The following is a 23,073-nucleotide window of genomic DNA, read 5'->3' as shown; positions in this document are numbered from 1 at the left end:
ACAGTCGGTCAGTAAGTGACTGGGGTTCAAATTCACTAAAGGGGCGGAGCCACAAACAACCAATCAGATTTATTTGCTGGATAAACTGCTTCCATTCACACAATTTTGATACCAGAACCCGAAAGCTCACAATGGTCATTGAGTAACTGTTTGTCAAGGTTAAAAAAATTAGGTGGAGTCAAAAACAGATTTCCCTGGGAAAATGTAAACTGCAGCCCTTCTTCAATGTTAATGGCAGGGTTCTCAAACTTGCACAGTTGGTTACTGGGTGACTAGGATTAATATTCAGGAAAGTGGGTGGAGCCTAAAAAAGCCAATCAATATTCACCTGTTGATTTTCAAGGGAATATTAAAATTGCTGCCATTCTTGCACTGTTAATGGCACAAGCCTCAAACCTGGTACAGTTAGTCATTGGGTCACTGGAGTTCAAATTCAGAAAAGGGGGCAAAGCCACAAACAGCCAAATTTCACTGGGAAAATATAAACTGCAGTCATTCTTACACTTTTAATGGCAGGGTTCTCAATGTTTGCCAAGATGGTCACTGGGTGACTGAAAATAATATTCAGAGAAGTGGGCGGAGTCTATAATAGCCAATCAAAATTCACCTGTTAATTTTCAAGGAGAAAATTTAAATTGCTGCCATTTTTACACTGTTAATAGCAGATGCCTCAAACCTGCTACAGTTGATCACTGGGTGACTGGGATTCAAATGCTGGAGAGGGGCGGAGTCACAAACCGACAATCTGATTTGTTTAATTTCTATGGGAATATACAAATTATTGATGCCAAAGCTCACAAACTTGGTTATTAATTGTTTGTGTGTTAGGGTTAGAAAAAGTGGGCGGAGCCAACACCAGCCAAATACATACCCGTGCAACGCCGGGTCATCATCTAGTAGGAAATAAATATGGCAGCCTCCATATACCTCTCACTACAGTTGTCCTTTAAAAGGAACCTGAGGTGAGTGACATATGAAGGCTGCCATATTTATTTCCTGTCAGAAAATGCTAGTTGCCTGGTAGCGTAGCGCTGCTGATGTTTCTGGTCAGTATTGTCTGAATCTTACCCCTGAAACAAGCATGTGGCTAATCCTGTCAGATCTTTGACAGAATCTCTGATCTGCATGCTAGTTCAGGTAAAAGTATTAAAGTATTAAAGGCAGAGGATCAGCAGGACAGCCAGGCAATCTGCTTTGTTTAAAAGAAAATAAATATGTCAGCCTCCATATGTCTTTCACCTCAGGTTCCTTTAAAAGTGGACCTGAACTCAGAACTTCCTCTCTGCTCTAAAAGATACACAGCAGCATAAAAACCTTTGAACACCTATAAAGAAAAACATTGATTTATTACAGCTGATACAAATCCTGCAATAAATCTGCAGTGTGTCTACTTCCTGCTTTCATGGGAGAAGACATAAGGTTAACATCCTTTATTTACAAATTAACAGCTCTGCTGTGGCAGAGGAGATTCCTGTGCTGACACAGCTGAAAGATGAAATGACAGTTGTGATTAGTCACAGATGAGGAGGATTAGACAGGCTAAATTCTCTAAATACACACAGGGTGCATTTATCTCTGTTTTCCTTCTGTCCTGTGAAAGAGTTTAGGTCCAGTATAAGGCCTCATACATACTGAGGATGTTTTCCACTGTGCCACATCAGTACAGGGACACCAATCATTCAGCTCTATGGAACGGGCAGGTGTGATGGGTGGGGCTAAGGGGGGAGGGGCTGTGCACAATGCAGGACCTTCAATTGCAGGGTGTAGAATAATGACCACCTTGGATACCCAGCTTCACACATCAATAACCCCCTGTTAGCTCACTCAACGAGTGTTGCACAAACCTAAGATTATTCCCTAATCCAAATCCAAACTTGTGGATTGGGCGACAAATCCTCTGAGCCCGGAATGTGGCGTAAGTGTCTATACTATGTCCAGACTAGCAGCGCAGTGTCCTTCAGCTGTCATCCAATAGGCCCAAGTGTGAATTGTTTCCACCGTATGTGCTCATTCCTCATCCGCTTCTGCTGAGTGAAGCTTGCCAGATCTCTGCTGGCACCGTGCCCCGACCAGAGCGGGAGATTAACCTTGCTAGGTGAGTATCTGCCAATCATCCACCCCACAGATGCTGAATCATAGCACCGCCCCTTTCTCTAGGGCCACAGGGTCCAAAGAACGAGTGGTGGGGGGTTATTTCATTACTGGCATCTTCTGCAGCACTGTACAGAGTACATAATCATGTCACTGGCTGTCCTCTAATCTAATCCCTAACATAGTCATAGTCTAATGTCCTACCATATTATTATTATTATAGCACTGACACATTCTTTAACAGTTTACAGAGCACATAGTCATGTCACTGACTGCCCTCAGAGGAGTTTACAATCTAATCCTACCATAGTCATAGTCTTATGTCCAACTATATTATTATTATGTATTTATATAGCACTGACATCTTCTGCAGCACTTTACAGAATACCTAGACAAGACACTGACTGTCCTCAGAGGAGCTCACAATCTAATCTCTGCCATAGTTATAGCTGAATGTCCTACCATATTATTATTATTATTATTATTATTATTACACTGACATCTTCTGCAGCATCTGTATCCTTTTGTTTTAGGAAACTGAAGTGAATGGGGAAACCCATGCAAACACCAGAAGAAGAGCATACAGATTCCATGTATATAGTGTCAGGATTTTAGACCTTTTCATAGGAATGCCCCCATGCCTCACATCATATGCAGTCTGACTGTTAGATTATTGCTGTTAGAGATGTAACAACACTATTACCCTAAACTGCAGTATAGTAAAACAACCTCAAGATGTCACTGTGTGTAAAATGTGATGATGATCTTTATGGGATTGTTATTTCCTTCTGTCTCTCTCTGTGTACCTCTCTGTTCCAAGTAAGCTGCATTTCCTGATGATGGTGTATGATATATCTCTGCGTGTTTTTCTTCAGTAAAGACTTCTGACTTGTTATACTGGGTGCCTATCTGCTTGTACAGAACACTCTGCTCCATCAATTGAAACATATGGCAGCAGTAATGTTGCTATGTTTTTGCACAGCGCTGTTTGTTATGATTGTGTCTTTGTGTTAGTTTTTGTTTTGTTACGTGTGCATGAAGCTTAATCCTAAACAGGTATTCAGTCAGTGCCAATTACCTAAAAAACACAACGTTATTGTACACACTACATGAACACATAGCAGAGGGCATAATAAAATCACACAGCACATGCTGCAGCTAGTTTACTATCAGTACAGGCACAGAGTAACAGCTTATACTGTACATACTTGGGGTAACAGAGATCGGCACACACCGCAGCTAGTTTACTATCAGTACAGACACAGAGTAAAAGCTTATACCATACAAACTGGACGCAGCAGAGATCAGCACACACTGCAGCTAGTTTTCTATAAGTACAGGCAGAGAGTAACAGCTTATACTGTACATACTGGAGGTAGTAGAGACCGGTACTCACTGCAGCTGGTTTACTATTAGCACAGTCAGAGAGTAACAGATTATACTGTACATACTGGAGAAAGCAGATATCAGCACACACTGCAGCTAGTTTTCTATCAGTACAGACACAGATTATCAGCTTTTATTGTACATACCGGAAATAGCAGAGATCAGTAGTACACACTATGGCTAGTTTACGGTCAGTACAGACACAGAGTAACAGCTTATACTGTACATACTGAACATAGCAGAGAGCATCACACACTGCAGCTAGTTTACTATCAGTACAGGAACAGTGTAACAGCTTATACTGTAAATACTGGAGGTAGCAGATATCTGCCATTACTTCAGCTAGTTTACAGGTATTAAATAACAGCTTATACTATATTTACTGGGTGTATCAGAGATCAGCACACACTGCAGCTAGTTTACTATCAGTACAGACACAGAGTCACAGCTAATACTGCACATACTGGGGGTAGCAGAGATCCGCACACACTGCAGCTAGTTTACTTTCAGTACAGGCACAGAGTAACAGCTAATACTGTACATACTGGGGGTAGCAGAGATCTGCACACACTGCAGCTAGTTTACTATTAGTACAGGCACAGAGTAACAGCTTATACTGTACATACTGGAGGTAACAGAGATCAGCACATTCTGCAGCTAGTTTACTATCAGTACAGTATTAAATGACAGCTTATACTGTACATACTGGAGAAGGCAGAGATCAGCACACACTGCAGCTAGTTTACTATCAGTATAGGCACAAAGTAACAGCTGATACTATATATAACGGGGCTGACATTCAAGTATCTCATTAAGGATGTTAGGTTAATAATAGATTAATTAATATTGAAAAGAATCATATTTTACAAATTACAGGAGAGTAACTATAAATACACTAATTGTCTTTTCCCCTCCCAGTGCATATCCATACAGTTCTCAAAGCATCTACCCTCTAGATTGTAAGCTCGGAAGGGCAGAGACCTCCTCCTATTCTTTCTTAATTTTTTGTAATTAACCATATGTTTGCCATTTCTAGTGATATCGAGCAGCACCCGGGGGGCGGTGCTATGCATATGACCCTGTCGGCATACTCAGCAGCAGGGTTATATGTATCTTGGTTTTAGTGTTGCAGTGCTGCAAGGGGGCGGGGCATCACCAGCCTTAAGATGCCAATACATTACTCAATTTTCTGCGTAGTGACCGACTTTATTGGGTGATCAATGACAATGTGGTCAATTGAAAGTAAATTGACTAGTGCCACACACACTACAAGCGAGATCCTGGCGATTATCCTTTACCATACGATCTGAACGATGCTGAGCCTCTATGCTTTCAAACTAAAAATGGATTCTGTGTAGATTGAAATCATGTGAACATTAACCGATTCCTTCACAATCGACCAATATTTTCCATCCTGCCCGATCAAGTGAATTAGCCATTTAAAGGTGGTTCTCGCATGGGTTTCTTCGGGGGTCCAGTTTCCTCCTACATTCCAAAAACACACTGATAGGTTTGCCCCAGACTCTGGTAGGAATTAGACTGTGAGCTCCTCTGAGGACAGTCAGTGACATCCTGACTATGTACTCTGTAATGTGCTGCAAACAAGTCAGTGTTATATAAATACATAATCATAATAATATGGTAGGACATTAGACTATGACTATGGTAGGATTAGATTGTGAGCTCCTCTGAGGACAGTCAGTGACATGACTATGTACTCTGTAAAGTGCTGCAGAAGATGTCAGTGGTGCTATATAAATACATAATAATAATTATAATATGGTAGGACATTAGACTATGACTATGTACTCTGTAAAGTGCTGCAGAAGATGCCAGAGCTATATAAAAATAATAATAATAATAATAATAATAATAATAATAATATGGTAGGACATTAGACTATGGCTATAGTAGGATTAGATTGTGAACTCCACTGAGGATAGTCAGTGACATGACAATGTACTCTGTAAAGTGCTGCAGAAGATGTCAATACAATTCATAATAATAAAATATAGAAAAATACAATTAAAAAAATTAGAAAGTAAGATAAATTGAATCATTTTAAAGGAATAAAATTAATTGAAATAAAAAAAATAAGATTATTTCCATCAGTGGAATATAAGAGAAATAACTCTTCACATTTTAATCATTTTTCTACCAAAACTCGTTACAAAATCATACAAATGACTATATAACTATTTTTAAACTGCTCTGGGATGTATATTGATCTGACCTGTTGCGCTTATGGTTTTGGGCAAGATGTTCCTGTATAGTCTTTTTTATGTTTTTCTTTATTTTATATTTATTTTTCTAACTTTTATGGCTCAATATTAGATTCTTGTTTGCCTATAAATAGTAAGAAAAAAAATTGCCATAAAAGCAACACAAATGCTAAAATAAAAAGTAAGAAAAAAATGGCAAAAAAAAATATACAATAGAAAAATACAGAGACTAACAAATATACATTATAAAAAAAAGAAAAAGAAGCTACATCAGGATTAAACATTCCTCATGATGATTTGATCGCACATTTAATATGCGCGTCCGTTGTGCGTTGTCACATACGTTACCTGCGCTGTTGGCTTCTCTGTAGGGAGGACGGGGAGAATGACAGAGCTCTGAGAGTCACAGCTCCCTTCTATAAACTCTGGTCTCGTGAACAGTTTGTTAAAATAGCCTCCTTCTTGACCGTGGCCTTGTGGGCTGGAAACGTGACACCAGGGTTATTGTGGGCGCAGGGGACGCTCGTCCTATGCTACGGCCTATAGCTCGCCTTCCTCTATATGGAGCCTCATTGCAAGGTGCCCTTTGTAATAGAAACAGGCTTGGCCTCCTTACACATTCATTGTACCTAAAATATCCCTCACAGACACATGTGTTAGGGTGAGGTTACAGCCTCATTCCTGCCGCCCAATTTGCTGAGCACGGATTCAGCTTCCTCCGCCATTGTGGACAGATGCCACACAGTCCCTTTCCCATTAGCTTTCTAAAGCAAGTCTGAAGTGGAATTATGTATACCTGAGATGTCACTTAGAGGTGTATTTATACCTGGGGCTTTCTCCAGACCAATGGGCTACCTCGCCAGCCTCTCTAGCCGGTCCGTTATCTTCTAATCTTCTCTGGATATCTGGCCAGTCGTGTGCTCCTGCGCATGCGTGCGCCCCCAACGCGCTCCTGTGCCCTGGAGCGTTCTGCACCTGCACAGTACTACTGCAGGAGCATGACTGGGGTGCAAGCGCTGCTGAGCCACGCATGCGCAGAAGACTGGCTGGCCGGATGACTGGAGAGGATAACATGGTGACCTGAGGGGGCGGCGAGAGAGCCCATGAGCCTCATGGGGCTGGAGGAAGCACCCGGTAAGTATAAATACATCCCTGATGGCCATCTCAGATTTTCTTTAAAGGATACCAGAGGTGGCATGTGACATGATTAGATAGACATGTGTATGTACAGTGCCTAGCACACAAATAACTATGCGGTGTTCCTTTTGTTCTTTCTCTGCCTGAAAGAGTTACAAATCAGGTATGTAAGTGACTGACTCAGTCCTGACTCAGACAGGAAGTGACTACAGTGTGACCCTCACTGATAAGAAATTCCAACTATAAAACACTTTCCTAGCAGAAAATGGCTTCTGAGAGCAGGAAAGAGAAAAAAGGGTCAATAGTCCATAAATTTAGCTCTGGCATACTTCAATTAATATGTCATTGAGCAAAAACAATAAAACAGTTAAAACTTAAGAAGTAGATTTAAACATAAAATAAAACTGTGGAATATCTTAAAAAGTCATTTTTAGGAGAAGGGAGATAGATACAATTGTTTATTTCATTAGTTTATTTTCGCCTCGGGTGTCCTTTAAAATAATAATAAAAAAAAACAGATACTCACCTATGGAGAGGGAAGGCTCTGGGTCCTATAGAGCCTTCCTGTTCCCCAGTCTTCCTAAGTCTAGAGCAAAACTGTGAGGTTTGTAATCTATTTATTTAGATACTCACCTCCTCAGCCAGGCCATTGCAGCACTGAGACCCCTGCCATAAACAAGTGGCTTTGGGGAGGGAACAGTGCTGGAATGGGCTGGTACAGGAGGACGGGGAAAGCCTCTGGAGGACTGGCCACCGCAGCGGACAAAAATGGGCGCACAATTAATGGTGGGCATGGGGGCCATCCGCTATGGGAACTGTGGCTACCAATAGTGGGCGCAATGCGTCCGCTCTTAGTAGCCGCGGTTTGCATAGTGGGCACCCATTTTTTGTCGGGGGGGGGGGAGTGTGGGTGTTTAAGCAATGGCATAGCAATAGGGGATTCAGATGTTGAGACCACGCTGGGGCCCCTAAACTAGAGGGGCCCAACAAGGGCCCTCCTTCATCCATATTGTTAGCTTTTCATTGGTGCTATGCTGGTAATGAGCACCTCTGTATGTGCATTGCATAGTGGTAAACCTGAAGGGAATGAAAAAAAAATGAGTTTCTCTTACCTGGAGTTTCTACCAGCCCCCTGCAGCCGTCACGTCCAGGCAGCTGCTGACTTGCTGTTGCGTGCGTCTGAGCGCTCCCGCACGTGATCGCCGCGCATGCCCGTGCCGCCCCCCCGGTAGCCCGGACATCAATGAATGGGAACATAGTTTGCTTTCATTGATCTATGTTCCTGGTAGAAAAGCCGACAGCTTCTTATCACAGGCCGCGGTCTTTCTGACAAAAAAAAAGTTTCCCTCCCTCTATATGCTTCCTGGAACGAGCACTTCGCTTCCAGGGCAAAAAATAAATCTCACTGTGCCCATCTTGTGGCCAAATAGTAAAACTACATCTACATACATTTCTTAATAAAATAAACCCACATTATTACATTTAAAATTAACTGTTTACCTCCCACACTAAAAATTAAGCAAATAATTTTTTTTCAATTACAATAATAAAAAAAACAACATAAATAGATACCTAAGGGTCTGAACTGTTTTAATATGCATGTGAAGATGGTATATTGCAAACATTTTTTTAAATTATAAGCTTGTAAATAGTGATGGTTGGACGCAAAACTGAAAAAATTCACCTTTATTTCCAAATAAAATATTGGCGTCATACATTGTGAAAGGGACATAATTTAAATGGTGTAATAATCGGGACAAATGGGCAAATAAAATACATAGGTGTTAATTATTGTAGCATGTATTGTTTTAAAGCTATAATGGCCGAAAATTGATAAATAATGATTTTTTTTCCATTTTTTTCTTAATATTCCCGTTAAAATGCATTTTAGAAAAAAATAATTCTTAGCAAAATGTACCATCCAAAGAAAGCCTAATTGGTGGTGGAAAAAACAGGATATAGATCAATTAATTGTGATAATTAGTGATAAAGTTATTGGCGAATGAATGGAAGGTGAAAATTGCTTTGATGCATAAAGTGAAAAATTCCCGCGGGCTGAAATGGTTAAACACATTTTTCAGTAGATAAAATGCACATATTTACATAGATCTGTACATGAGTCCTAAAAGAGGGAGAAAGAGGGACAGAGGTGTTGGGTTCCCAAAGAGGGACTGTCCCTCCAAAAGAGGGACAGTTGTTGCGAGCTATGGTTATGCCACTGGCTGTGATTGGTATGAATGTAGCAGAATACCTTCCACGTAATGCAGAGTGTCTGGAGAGACATCTATAAGTAGAACAAAGACCAGAGATCTATTGTTACTCGCAGAACGCTGTGCTCAAGTTACTAATAAATGCAGAACATATTCCTGAACTAAAAAGGGTCAGCGGAATCTCTGAGAACAAAGCGCAGGGATCTTTATAAAGACTGCGGCCGCAGCACATGTCCGGAGCAGAGCCGTGAAGAATCACTGCAGATAATTTAACACGCTGAGGACTGTATACTAACACATCCTCCTGATGGCCACTTTGCTAACCAATCACATTCCTGCTGTCCTTTTTTTTTTGCCCATTAAAATAATACAGAATGCAGCTCAAATGCGATGCTACGGTTTTAGGTGGAGGCTGACTGGCTGGACTGGGCGCACAGACGTTGCCGATAGTAAAATGATTGATACTTAAAGTGGTCTGAAACACAGTATTTCTTCCTTGCTCTAAAAGATTCCTCACAGCTATAAACCTCCTACCAGATAAAGAAAATTGTAGCAGAACAGCATTCAAACAGTTAAACACAGCACTTTGCTCTGCCATGGAAAGCCCCTTCAACTTATGATCCATATCCGAAGAGGAGACAACATTATCTTTTGTTTATATTTTACACTTGTTACATTCTGAGCTCTGTGTGGACACTTCTGCCAGAAATAACAAATCACGGGGCGGCTGCAGGGGGCTGGTAGAAGCCCCAGGAAAGTAAAACTGATTTTTTTTTTATATCTGGCTTAAAGGATACCCGAAGTGAAATGTGACATGATGAGATAGACATGGGTATGTACAGTGCCTAGCACACAAATAACGAGGCTGTGTTCTTTTTTTTCTTTCTCTGCCTGAAAGAGTTAAATATCAGGTATGTAAGTGGCTGACTCAGTCCTGACTCAGACAGGAAGTGACTACAGTGTGCCCCTCACTGATAAGAAATTCCAACTATAAAACACGTTCCTAGCAGAAAATGGCTTCTGAGAGCAAGAAAGCGATAAAAAGATAAATTTCTTATCAGTGAGGGTCACACTGTAGTCACTTCTTGTCTGAGTCAGGACTGAGTCAGCCACTTATATACCTGATATTTAACTATTTCAGGCAGAGAAAGACAAAGAGGAACACAGCATAGCTATTTGTGTGCTAGGCACTGTACATACACATGTCTATCTCATCATGTCACATGTCAGTTCGGGTATCCTTTAAGCGTTCCTTTAACCACTTCACATCGAGACCTCGTTTCCCCCTTATAGACCAGAGCAGTTTGTGTCACTATTTAATCAGCAATAACATTATATCTACTTATGACACCTAAATGAAATATATATTGTTTTTTTTGAAGGCTTTCATTGTATGGCATTTTTTCCCTAAAACAAATTTTGTTTTCTATGCATTTTAAATAAAAAAAGGGGAAAAAAATAGAAAAAACATATTATTTTTCAGTTTTACCAATTCCAGTTTAAAAAATAAAAAGCGCTATTGTAGATAAAAACACACATTTTGTTTGGCTATTTCTACAGTTTTCTCTTCAGTTTTCACAAAACTTAAATTACATTCTTGTCACAATTTGATGCTGAAATAATGCTAAAGTGTGTATTTTTCACTATGAACTGAGAAATTCAATATATTTTTACTGGTAAAAATCAATCTTATTGGTTTAGGGAACATGTATTCGCTTTCACCAGTTACTGCTGCAGCAGATAGTGCCGGAGGTTTTGCACAGGAGCAAGCCCAATCCTGCACAGCACTGCTTCAGCTACAAGACATATATCTACGTCCTTGTGGCTTAGTTGAAGTCACAGAGGACATAGATATACTGTAGTGGTGGAAAAAGTGGTGAAGCATGTACACTATTCAGAAGAGCTCACCAGAAGATTTTAATATATAATAAAAAGCAGCTTGAAAAAAATGCAATGGCAGCTTTCAGAGCAGATAAACTGTACTTTGGGAGTTTGTAAATGAACAATATTACTTGTGCACAAAAGCAAATATGGTAACTGTACGGGTAATAAAAAGAAGACAACACATTTTTATTGAATGTTATGTCAGAGTTTTGGACCCCTTTAACATCACTGATAAATGCGATTGTGATCGTGATTTTGCATTGCTGTTTTCGGCGATTTTGCCGTGAGAATGAGAATCGCAATGCAATCACCAGGATGCGTGCAGTGCGATTGCGATCGGCAGAAATCGCAGTCACCCTGCAATCGCCGCAGTGTAAGTAATCCCACAGGATTACCTGAGCTGCAGCACTTCGCTGATTGCAGATGATCACCAAAGCGCAAAACCCTGTCTGTAAGCACCCAAGTGAGAAAGGGACCTAAAACTGAGGCAGGGCTTCTCGGCACCCACCAGGCATGGCATAATGCCTGAGTTTGGCCCGGCTATAACAGCAGGCGGTCTATTTTAAAAACAGCTTTGTTTGCATAAACTCCATTTGCGATGCGTTTTGCAGGACACACCCGATTCCTCAGGCAGTATCTGAATGTGAATCCTAGTGATCTCGGCCAATCCGTAAGCACTGAGGCTGCACAGCACTGATTTACGCCTCATTCTGAGGGTCAGTGACCTGTACTGTAGTGTCACTGAACTGTAATGAATGATAACAGCAATGCAAATATATGGAACATTCACTGGTACAGCGCAGGGAAGGGGGCGGGTTATGACATATAGAATAAATTCTAGTCATAACTGACATACTTGCCCTCCACGTTCTCAGAATTGTATCTCTGTATAACCCCCATGTGGCCACATTAAAATCTTTTCTCCATTCAATAGTTCCAATGACATACAGTATGGTGATTGGCTCCATGGCACTATGCCCACTGTCTGCTGCAGTGCATGCTGGGAACATTTCTGTCTAAAGTCAGCATCAACAATACAGAGCGCATACATATATAGCATAGAGCTCAGGGTAGAGTTTGCGATGGCTGCAGCGTTGCAAGGTCTCCATAAAATGCATTTTGATGCCTTCCTTTTTTTGGGTACCGTTTAGCAGTAAATCAGTTCCTTGTCTGGCAGGCATTGTATTCTGTTAAATTCCAGCTGTGGAAAGGTCCATTCACCTTGTTATTACTTGAGGCAGCTGTTTAGTATGTACAGCAATGAAAGGATGGAGTAGTCTTGGCTAGTCAATGCCCTTGCACTTTTTATAGAATCCTAAGCCAAAACTGAAGGCAATTACTCTATTCTACTTCTCCTGGACCTTTCCTACGTACTTGACAAAGTGGACCATCCTCTACTCCTCCAAACCCTTCAGTCCCTTGGCATCCATGACCTCTCCCCTGGCCTGGTTCTTTTTCTACCTCTCCAATTGCTCCTTCAGGACCTCTTTTCATAATTCCTTCTTCATCTCCTTCTCGGTTGGGGTCCCTCAAGGCTCCGTCCTTGGCCCCTTATTGTTCGCCTCCATTCACAAGATCATCTCCTCCCAGTGCTTTCAATACTATCCGTATGTGGATGACACCCAGATATACCTCCACTCCCAGGTTCTCTCCACGAACTCAATGGATAAGATCTCCTACTGCCTCACAACCATCACCTCCTGGATGTATGTCTGGTCCCTGAAGCTAAACCTAGACAAAATGGAGCTCCTGATCTTCCAGCCCCGTCCATCAATACCCCTCCTGGATTCTTACATCCCAGTCAGCAACAGAAACATTTGCCTCTCCTCTCAGGCCTGCTGCCTAGAGGTCACTCTGGACTCAGCACTCTCATCCTGTCCCACATACAAAACGTTACCAGTTCCTGCAACTTCCACAATATTTCCAAGATCCGCTCCTTCCTGACCATGGACATTGTCAATCTACTCATTCAGGTCTTTATAATTTGGAGACTGGACTATTGTCGCAGTCCATCATAAATGCAGCAGCCAGAATCATTTTCTCCACCCACCGTTCCGCCTCTGCGACACCCACTTTTCTGCAAATCCCTCCACTGGCTGCCCATTTGTTCTGGAATTACTTTCAAGACACTGTGCCCAACTTACATCTCTGAACATATCCACAGGGACACACCTGGCTGCATGCTTCCATCCTCGATTGATCTGCGCCTGACTACTCCAAGCATCACCCATTCCCATGCAGGACTCCAGGACTTATCTAGAGCTGCCCCTACTTTCTGAAACTCCATGTCACACCCCATAAGGAACACCCTCTCCTTCAACCATGGCTGGGCCAAGACAGAGGCGAGAGAGGCTCCAGCCTCAGGGCGCGGTGTAGGAGGGGGGGCACAACTCACTCAGCTATAATTCCCTTAATGTGTTTGAAGTAGAGAGAAATAAGAAAAGGGGATACATCCATGGCAGTGACTGTAAGCCAGATAACTAGGTGTTGGGGTCTCTAGGGAGCCTCTTAGTCTAAGCAAACAGTGTGTGACGGGCGGCTGGGGTGGGAGGGATGGAGGGGCGCACTCTGTTGTCTCAGCCTTGGGTGCTGGAGGACCTTGTTCCAGCTCTGCCTTCAACATCTTCAAGCAAGCACTCAAAACATACCGTACCTGTTCCTGTTGGCCTACCCTTCCTCATGAGTGCCCTAACCCCCACTGAAAAACTATGCATCATCCCCACCTAGTCCCTAGCCCCTAGATTGTAAGTTATTGGGCAGCTCTCCACTCTGCTATGCAATGCTGAAATTAGCATTTTCGCAAGCCCCGGGCGCCCGCGATGCAATAGGGCGCACAAATTTCTCTTACTTGCCGCATATTATGGCCATTATAAAAGCTGCAATTTGAAGGTTAATTTCGTCACGCTGTTTGCCCAAATTTCCATCCTTTTCTGCAAATCGCAGCTTGTACAATAGGCGCCACCAGGCACCGTTTTTAAGGTAAGGGCTCCTGTACCCTTTTCTTTCTGTTCCTTAAAGAAAGTCAAAAGTCATTGTAATTTTAAGTGTAACACCCTTTTTATGAATAAGTTGCTATAAATATATATCAGTTCTGTACAAGTCGTTCCCAACAGATAAAATGGCCTGCTACCCCTTTCCTCCTCCAACCCCTCCAACCCCACAGTACTTACAAAAGTTCACAATTACCTGAACCTCAGTTTGAAAACCCCACCCACAGTGATGTCACACAATTGCTAGCAGGGCCTTCAGTCTTCTGGAGGCATAGATAATTTAGAATTATATTCTATAAAACATACTGTGTATATATATATATATATATATATATATATATATATATAGTGCCAAAACTGGGGCTTAAAGGTAATCGGAACGGGGCTGCCAAATTTATTTCCTGTTAAGCAATACCAGTTGCCTGGCTGTCCTGCTGATCCTCTGCCTCTAATATGTTGAGCCATAGCCCCTGAACAAGCATGTAGCAGATCAGGTGTTTCTGCCATTATTGTCAGATCTGGCAAGATTAGCTGCATGCATGTTCCTGGTATTATTCAGATGCTACTGCAGTCAAATAGAGCAGCAAGACAGCCAGGCAACTGGTATTGTTAACAGGAACTAAATATGGCAGCCTCCATATACTTCTCGCATCAGGATCCCTTTAAATAAATCCTGAATAATTGACAGCAAAGTTCTGGTTGGTATTGCATGCCGGTGACCGCTGAGTCAGTAGCTTTTCAGCAACGCTTGCCAAGGGGCAAAGTTACAAACTTTTGCCAACCAATAGCAGAGAGTTCTACTCAGGCCGCCTCAGCCTCGCAGGGTCACCTGAAAATACCCGCTGTTATATTTCCAGCTAAGGATATCTTTAATAAATCAGGGCCAACGAGTGATAACTTCAGGAATCATTTCTCGGTCAGCGGGCCAGGCGTTCTGTTTTAAGGCAAGGCATTTAAAAACATGATAAATTCCCGTGCCAGCTGGTCGGCGCCCCGGGGCCCGCTGCCCTCCCCAGCTGACATGTGTCGTGCAATGCACCCAGCATACATATCTGAGATGTTTGCACAATGGCTAGCATGAAACTCAATGCCTGCAGCTGAAGCCACCAAACCAGCTGTGACCTTGACGACTAATTAGCATTAATTAAAGCTGTAAATCTACTGTCAAAAACGGCCATTTAAAAATATAACCTTTTTTTTAGATTGTTCTGATATTAGCTTATTTCCTGGTGCTGAAACACAGCTTGCTCTACAGGGCATGGCAGGTGTAACGTATTGTCAACCAACACAACTGTATGCTGTTAGGCCTGAGACTTATTTATTTATTAATTTATTGTATTTATAAAGCGCCAAAATATTATGCACTGCTGGACATTAGTTTAGGCTACACACAATATTTAGGGGTGACATACAGCAATACAACAATACAGGAATGCAAGAAAACCAGATCACACACCATAGTATGAGTACCAGGTAATGCTTAGTCACTGGATGGAGCATGGAGATTAGGCAAGTTAGGTTCACTCAAATGCATAGCATGGGTGCACAGTAATGGAGGAGCATGATCAGGTAGGACACAAAGGAGGAGGACCCTGCTCGAAGGCTTACAAACTAGAGGGAGAGGTAGGGACACGAGAGGAAGGGGACCAGAGTTCAGCTGCGGGTTTAGAGCACTAGTGAGGGGTGGTAGGCCAGAGTGAAAAGTTGAGTTTTGGGGGCCTTATGAACAACAACAACAACAAATAACATTTGTAGAGCGTTTTTCTCCCATAGGACTCAAAGCGCATAAGCATGGCTCAGACCATTGTGGTACAGAGGAAGAATTTTATAAGTCCGGAAATGCCAGGCTAAACAGGTGGCTTTTCAGTCTGGATTTGAATAGCTCCAGGGATGGTGCTGTCTTTACTGGGTGTGGCAGGGAGTTCCAAAGAGTAGGGGCAGCATGACAGAAGGCTCTATCTCCAGATTTTTTGAGGTGCACTCTGGGAGTGACCAAGTTTATAGAACTAGCTGATCTGAGGTTGTGAGAGGTGTGGTGCAGCAGCAGCTTCAGCAAGTCCTTCATGTATCCAGGGCCCAGATTATGCAGGGATTTGAATGTCAGCAGTTATGAAGGTGTTGAAGGAGGGGGCTGCCCTAATGGGTGGAGGTAGGAAGTTCCACAGTGTTGAAGCAGCTCTTGTGATGGGAGGAGTGGATAATTCTGGCTGCCGCAATTATGATGGACTGCAGCGGGGCAATTCGGGTCATAGGGAGACCAGACAGAAGGGCACTTTGCCTGTGTCTGTGATCTGGAGCAGCTTGCTAGCAAGTGAGGATTAAAGCATGCTAGCAAACTAGCCAAGTACATCTGTAGGTAACTTTTCTTCCATAATAGCACCATCATTTGGACAATCTGCTCTGCTCAAAAGCCTCTGAGTTCTGTTTGGGATGTTTACATCTAGTTCCTATCATTGCTGAACTAATTAGCCTTGATTTTATCACCTGAAGTAGGCAAAAAATATCTAAAGCTTGCCATACATACATAGACTTTGGTCACCCAAATATGCCCCGGGAGCCAACAATTGTGCCCCCTTTGTGCCCCCCCCCTACCCCAAAAAGAAATAAAAAAATTGGAAGCTGGAGCAGCCACTGATTAGTCCTGCGCGATCGTTTCTTCCGATAAATTCTAGGACAAAATCGATCGAAAGGACATATTGGGGCAATAGGGTTTTTGGGCAGATGCAATCAGATTGATTGCATCTGCCAGGAATAAAACATGAAAACCGATGCTGGTGTAGTTAGATTTAGTGGTTTACAATCTACAATGCAGCTTTGTATCTGATATATTTGTAACACACCGGCAGAGATGTTACATACATAATTACATAACGTGTTGCCCGGAAAATAAGACACTGTCTTATATTACCGTAATTTCTGCTCCAAAATATGTGCTAGGGCTTGTTTTCAGAGGATGTCTTATTTTTGGGGAAACACTGTTAGTTTTCCTATTCAAGATCTATATACTGCACGCCATGCTGAAACACAAGCAGCATACGCAGAGCCTGTGGTTTGCAGATATTGGCTCTCACAAGAAATTGATTCTGCTGATCATATGGGGAAGAGTCTATTTCTTGCAGGCAAAGAACTCTGTCAGGCTCCCCAGGATAGGATAAGCTGTGTGTCCTGGGAAGAGGTGAAGTACTGCTGCTCTCCTGTACCCAGGCTTTGTATTGAGCGTGACTTGCTGGTGTCATGTGGGCTGCCATTAGGGCTCACACTCGGGCCAGGGCTTATATTTCAAGCATACTTGAAATTCCTGCTAGGGCTTATTCTCAGGGGAAGTCTTACTTTAGGGGAAACAGAGTAGTTATTTGAGTTGAAAAAAGACATATGTCCATCGAGTTCAACCAGAAAACAAAGTACAACACCAGCCTGCTCCCTCACATATCCCTGTTGATGCAGAGGAAGGCAAAAAACCCTTACAAGGCATGGTCCAAATAGCCCCAAAAGGGAAAAAATTATCTCCCGACTCCAGATGGCAATCAGATAAAATCCCTGGATCAACATCATTAGGCATTACCTAGTAATTGTAGCCATGGATGTCTTTCAACGCAAGGAAAGCATCTAAGCCCCCTTTAAATGTAGGTATAGAATTTGCCATAACTACTTCCTGTGGCAATGCATTCCACATCTTAATCACTCTTACTGTAAAGAACCCTTTCCTAAATAAATGGCTAAAATGGTTTTCCTCCATGCTCAGATCATGTCCTCTAGTCCTTTGAGAAGGCCTAGGGACAAAAAGCTCATCCACCAAGCTTTTAGCATTTGTAATGATATAGATACTGCTTGGTGCAAGTCACTTTGATGATGTCATTATGCAGTAACAACTGTACCGCCCTGGAGGTGAAGGAAGTCTAATCGTTTTATACTGACATTGATGATCTTATTCACCGAATAACACTACATCTGTAATATTTGGTCCATTTTGTTGGCTGCTGCTGATGTCTGGAGAACGAGAGGACCTTGTGCTCAGCATTCATGGGTGTAGCAATCACCCCTGCGACCCCTGACATCACAGGGGGCCTGGAGGCCCTTGGGGGCCCCTTCGCTTCTCTCTCCTCAACTTCAAGAGCATCCAATTAGCAAAAAAAACCTCCTTGTTCGCTCGCACAAAATGTCTCCACCACTTCCTCCCGCCATGCAGAGCAGCGAGTAGCGGGAGCGTATTATTTTTTCCTGCTTCCAGATGCTGCTTCACAGCAGAACACTCTCTGCTGCCATTTGCCGACTCCCGATCACATGACTCGCATGGGATTCGGGGACCAATTGGGCCCCATGCTATCATTTTTTGCAGGGGTGCCCTATTAAATCTAGTTACCCCCCTGTCAGCACTTGAAGAAGATCGGGAAGTAAAAAAACCCTCTGGGGGATACTTACCTCTGGATAATGAGGCTTCCCCCTCCCTCCTCCTCTTTAGGATCCAGCGCAGACGCAGTAGCGGCTTTCAGATCGGACTCCGGCTAGAAATAGCCCCGCCCGATTGGGCCTGATCGGGTTCGGCTATTTCCGCCTGAGTCCACGAGGGAAGCTAAAAAGGAAGTAAATCTGGCAGCCTCCACATCCCTCTCACTTCAGGTGCCCTTTAAGGTCATCCTGAAGGGAAATAGATATATGGAAGACAACAGGATTGATTCACTAAACTGTGCTATGACAAATAGCATGCCTTATCAGAGATAACATGCCTTATCAGAGATAGCACGCCTTATCAGAGATAGCACGCCTTATCAGAGATAACATGCCTTATCAGAGATAGCACACCTTATCAGAGATAACATGCCTTATCAGAGATAACATGCCTTATCAGAGATAGCACACCTTATCAGAGATAGCATGCCTTATCAGAGATAACATGCTATATCAGAGATAGCACACCTTATCAGAGATAGCACACCTTATCAGAGAAAGCACGCCTTAGCAGAGATAACAAGCCTTATCAGAGATAGCACACCTTATCAGAGATAACAAGCCTTATCAGAGATAGCACACCTTATCAGAGATAACACGCCTTATCAGAGATAACACGCCTTATCAAAGTAAACACGCCTTATCAGAGATAGCACACCTTATCAGAGATAACAAGCCTTATCAAAGATAACACGCCTTATCAAAGTGAACATGCCTTATCAGAGTAGCATAACGAGCGCTACGAACGTATGCCTGCTAATTGGCAATGGCACTCGTCCTGCCCTGAGCCCCTGCGGGTTCGTAGCGCTTGCTATACTACTCTGATAAGGCATGTTAACCTTGATAAGGCGTGCTATCTCTGATAAGGCGTGCTATTTGTCATAGCACGGTTTAGTGAATCAACCCCAACATATTTTTTTACTTTTTAAATAATGTCAATTGCCCGGCTGTCCTGCTGATCTATTTGGCTTCAGCCCTGTTTGATTCACACTCGGGGGCGGATTGCTAAACATTAAACAAGCCTATTGTGTTTTTTTTCTCCCCCATGCTGCAGGATGCTGCTCACCCAATCACTGCCTGTTGTCCTTGTTCCCCTCTCCAAAGAAAAGCACTTTTTGTGGGCTATAGAGAAACAGCATGTCCGTACAGCGCTCATTCCTGAAACTGCTGCTGTAATGATTGATTAACGATTTGTGAAGGGAGACCATCATCAAGCGCCTATACAGTACAAGGCTTTAGTGCAGTCAAACTGTAGCCAGAGCATCCAACCTGAATACTTGTTCTGGCCCTGGGTCTTAATTTATTGGAAGGCAAAAGATTAGTAGGCCAGCCAGGCAATCAGCATGCTTTGCAAGGAAACAAACAAGGCAGCCTCCCTATTCCTCTCATTACAAGGTCACTTTAAAGGTTAACTGTCCCTTTAGAGTAAAGGTCAGGTATTTATTGCCCCTGACTTGTTTAGCTGAATTGTGGATGCTGTTCCTCATGTAGGATGTATATAGCGTTAGCAGAAGGGTCTGTGGCCTTTGGGTCATGCTGCTGCTGCTTGTAAACAGCAAGTGGTCTGTATACAGTGGGAGAGCGCAGATCAGTACAGCACAGCACCTGCTCATATGCTTATGGGGGGGAGGGGATCTGGGTAAGGGGTGCAACCCAGGTAAGGGGGAAATAAGGTCAAAAGGTATCTGGTCTTTACTTGCGTTATTATTTGAATCTAGCATTTACTGTATATAGCACTGACATCTTCTGCAGCCCTTTACATAGTGTAGAGTACAGTACATAGTCATGTCACTGACTGTCCTCAGAGGAGCTCAGAATCTAATCCTGCCATAGTCATACTCTAATGTAATACCATAGTATTATTATTATGTATTTACATAGCACTGACATTTTCTGCAGCACTTTACAGAGTACATAATTATGTCACTGACTGTCCTCAGGAGAGTTCAGAATCTAATCCCTACCACGGAAGCAGGAAATTTGGGCGCATGAGGCAGGTGGACAAAAAGGGCACCGCTATTCACTCCCATAATAAATATCGTTTAATGGGCGCCCAACAGGAAAAAAGGGCGCCGGAAAAAAATGACGTTTTGAAAGCGGCGCCCAGAGACTTTTAATGTTTTATAACTGCTTCTCATGATTACACATTATTTAATGATTTATAATTTTTTTAATATTATTTTTAAACGAAAAACAGTACAATATTTTTTTAAAACATTATTTTAAAACGAAAAACCATACAATTTTTTTTAAAAAAACATTATTTTTAAACAAAAAACCGCACAATATTTTTTTTAAACGTTATTAATGCTTATCACAGGGGGGTCTTAGGTTTAGGCACCACCAGGAGGTCTTAGGTTTAGGCACCACCAGGGGGGTCTTAGGTTTAGGCACCACCAGGGGGGTCTTAGGTTTAGGCACCACCAGGGGGGTCTTAGGTTTAGGCACCCCCAGGGGGGTCTAGGGGTTAGGGATAGGTACAGGGAGGGTTCTGTGTGAGAGTAGGGTTAGGTATAGCTTTGGTAACATTCTTATTAATGTTTTATAAAACGTTATTATAAATTTCACTTTTTAAACAGGGAAGATTAACGTTTTTACAATTGCTAATTTCATACACATTATTTAATGATTTATAACTTTATAAAACATTATTTTTAAACGAAATATAGCACAATTTTTTTTAAACGTTATTCATGCTTATCGTTTAAAACCCTGCGCCCTTTTTTCCCGGCGCCCTTTTTTAGTAAGGTCAGTAACTGTCCTCAGAGGAGCTCACAATCTAAACCCACTATAGTAATAGTCTAATGTCCTCCCATATTATTATTATGTATTTATATATCACAGACATCTTCTGCAGCACATTACAGAGTACATAGTCATGTCACTGACTGTCCTCAGAGGGGCCTACAATTTAATCCTACTATAGTCATAGTCTAATGTCCTACCATATTATTATTATGTATTTATATAGCACTGACATCTTCTGCAGCACTTTACAGAGTTCATAGTCATGTCACTGACTGTCCTCAGAGGAGCTCACAATCTAAGGACCAGTGCACACCGAGCGGTTTTTGGAGCAATCCGCCGGCCGCATCTGCCTGGAAAAACGCTTGGCTAATGTATTGCAATGGGATGGTGCACACCGGCGGTTTGAGTTTTTTGCCAAGCCGCAAACGCGCCTCCTGTTGCGCGTTTGCGAATTTCGGAAGCGTTTCGTCCTCAATGTAAAGTATAGGAAAAACGCAAACCGCTCTGAAAAACGCTACTTCAGAGCGGTTTGCCAGGCATTTTTGTAACAGTAGCTGTTCAGTAACAGCTTTTACTGTAACAAACTGCTAGGTATGTTTAGAAAACCTCTCTAAACATACCTAGAATCGCTCTGAAATCAGCTCCCAAAACCGCTATCGTATTGCGGATCTGCTAGCGGTTTTGGTGTGCACTGGGCCTAATCCTGCCATAGTCATAGTCTAATATCCTACCATATTATTATTATGTATTTATATAGCACTGACATCTTCTGCAGCACTGTGCAGAGTACATGGTCACTGACTGTCCTCAGAGGAGCTCACAATCTAATTCCTACCATAGTCACAGACTAATGTCCTCCCTGTCAGGAACAGGCCGCACGGCATGCTAGCAGAGACGGCTTTTTGTGGGGTTTGACCAAAATCGAGAGGAAGAGCAGCCCTGTGTAAGCTAAAACAAGGCTGTCGCCCCCAACCACGCTCCGCAAGACTTAATAATAATTATCGAACCGGATGGTTGATCGGCGGCCAAATCGGCAGATGTATGGGAAGTTGGGCACCTTAGGAGTCCTTTGGTTAATCCAATTGGCTAAAAGTAAATCAAATAATTTTGGCCAATAGCATGGTACGCCTGCCCACCACGGCAAGGTAGACTCTTTTAGAGTGGGTTGGGGAGAATGGGGGTGGGATAGTGATGAGGGAGGACAGGTGGTCATAATAGGCTTGATTCACTAAGACAAATAGCATGCCTTATCTGAGTTAACACGCCTTATCCGAGTTAACACGCCTTATCAGAGATAACATGCCTTATCAGAGTAGTATAGCGAGCGCTACAAACCTGCAGGGGCTCAGGGCAGGACGAGTGGATTGCCAATTAGCAGGCATAAGTTTGTAGTGCTCGCTATGCTACTCTGATAAGGCGTGTTAAATTTGACAAGGCAAGTTATCTCTGATAAGGCATGTTAACTCAGATAAGGCATGCTATTTGTCTTAGGGAATCAAGCCCTATGTGCATTTTGGCTTGATTTTGCGATTTCCGCTGAGAATCGTATCCCGATTGTTGTCAAAATGCTACACGCAGTGCGCCTTTGCGATGTATGGAAATTGCAACCCTTTGTCTGCTGCCATGAAAGCAGGAAGTAGAACACTGCAGATTTATTGCAGAAATTGTATCAGCTGTAACAAAGATTTTTTTTTTCTTTAAGGTTCTTATGCTGTTGTTTATCTTTTACAGCAGAGAGGAAGTGCTGAGTTCAGGTCCTGCTTTAGCCTAAAATCAAGTTCAGAAACACATTTACCTAAGGAGAGGGAATCCTTTGGACCCTCCAGAGTCTTTCCTCACTGTCCTTTGGCTCTCTACCTGCCGCTTTCCGCCACCCTTCTACTGATCGGGGTGCGCTCATATTCTGGAACGGGCGGCTCCTGCGCAGGCACGGCGGTACTTGTGCAGGTCCAGTATGCC

The 23,073-nt window shown here is 42.7% G+C and overlaps 2 protein-coding genes across 3 annotated transcripts in view; one reads left to right on the top strand and one right to left on the bottom strand.

Annotated features, from left to right (window-relative positions):
• The window catches only part of LOC137564357 (damage-control phosphatase ARMT1-like), a 98,624-nt gene that overhangs the window by 43,062 nt on the left and 32,489 nt on the right, over positions 1-23,073 (top strand). The window lies entirely within an intron of this gene.
• LOC137564358 (troponin I, slow skeletal muscle-like) overlaps positions 1-23,073 on the bottom strand; it is an 80,263-nt gene that overhangs the window by 48,101 nt on the left and 9,089 nt on the right. The window contains exon 1 of one of the 2 annotated variants that reach the window (XM_068278138.1): positions 6,048-6,235. The exons of the other annotated variant lie outside the window; for it this stretch is intronic. The gene's annotated coding sequence lies outside the window, so the exon portion shown is untranslated. Of the gene's footprint in view, positions 1-6,047; positions 6,236-23,073 lie in introns of those variants that run through there. 2 annotated transcript variants of the gene reach the window in all.

This window comes from Hyperolius riggenbachi, chromosome 3 (assembly GCF_040937935.1).
Source record: "Hyperolius riggenbachi isolate aHypRig1 chromosome 3, aHypRig1.pri, whole genome shotgun sequence".
Classification (NCBI taxonomy): domain Eukaryota; kingdom Metazoa; phylum Chordata; class Amphibia; order Anura; family Hyperoliidae; genus Hyperolius; species Hyperolius riggenbachi.
Note: the sequence above shows the minus strand (reverse complement) of the source record. Positions and strands in the feature narration are given on the sequence as shown.